General features: G+C 38.0%; 1 non-coding gene across 1 annotated transcript; it reads left to right on the top strand.

Moving 5' to 3' along the window:
- The first annotated feature begins 210 nt into the window (after window positions 1-210).
- LOC129680560 (small nucleolar RNA U13) lies at window positions 211-311 on the top strand. The gene has a single exon (XR_008720708.1). It is a non-coding gene; the product is annotated as a small nucleolar RNA U13 (small nucleolar RNA).
- Window positions 312-1,011: the final 700 nt, after the last annotated feature.

Here is a 1,011-nt window from a genome sequence, read left to right on the forward strand (position 1 = left end):
GAAGCTGCAATTAGGACATAACGTAAATTACTTGATAATTATTATTTTTTAAAAAAGAATATATTGTATCAAAAAGACTCTCCAAGCAATATTGATTATTCCCATTGTCATTGCTTCCCATAAGTTAAAAGTACATATTTATCTTATTTATGAAATGATTATTTCCTTAAATATTGACCTCTGTCTTTGTTGAGAAAAAAAATTGTAATTATCCCCTTCATAGTTCATGATGATTGGGTATTCATGCTTTTGCCTGATATGCTCTGCTCATTAAACCTTGTTATGATATGGGCACATTAAACAGTCTGACATGAACTTTAAAAATATTTTATAATTTTTAATTTTTAATTAATTTATATATTTATTACAAAATATTCACTTTATATCTCCACTGTAGCCACCTCCCTCGTCTCCTCCTAGTCCTACCCACCCTCACTCTTCTCTCCCCCTCCCCTTTCCAAAGTCCCATGATAGGGGAGGACCTCCTCGCCTTCTATCTGACCCTAGCCTATCAGGTATCATCAGGGCTGGCTGCATTGTCTTCCTCTATGACCTAGCAAGGCTGCACACCACAGGGAGAGGTGATCAAAGAGCCTGCCATTCAGTTTATGTCAGAGACAGGCTCTGATTCCACTTGGGCTTCCTCTGAACATGGGGTCTCGATCCTCCCGATGCATGATCCTTGGTTGGAGTGTTGGTCTCTTCAGAACCCTCAGGGCCAAGATTTTTGGTTCTGTTGATCTCCTTGTGGACTTCCTGTCCCTTCCATGTCTTACTATCTCCCTCTTCTTCCATAAGGTTCCCTGCTGGTCCTTCCTAGCTAGCCTTTTCTCTATGATAGACTTTTCAGTTTATTGTTCAGTGTCTCATTTAAGTGATTTGTTGTTCTTATATGTAGTTTTAATGGGTTTTGCATGTGGTGCAGTACCTTAATACTGCACATTTTTATTTTTTCCTATCCTGAAAACTTATATATAGGCTATTTTTTAGACTATTTCATCTGCCCATTAC

The sequence above is a fragment of the Psammomys obesus genome, unplaced genomic scaffold, assembly GCF_907164565.1.
Source record: "Psammomys obesus unplaced genomic scaffold, mPsaObe1.curated_primary_1811, whole genome shotgun sequence".
In the NCBI taxonomy this organism is placed as follows: Eukaryota; Metazoa; Chordata; class Mammalia; order Rodentia; family Muridae; genus Psammomys; species Psammomys obesus.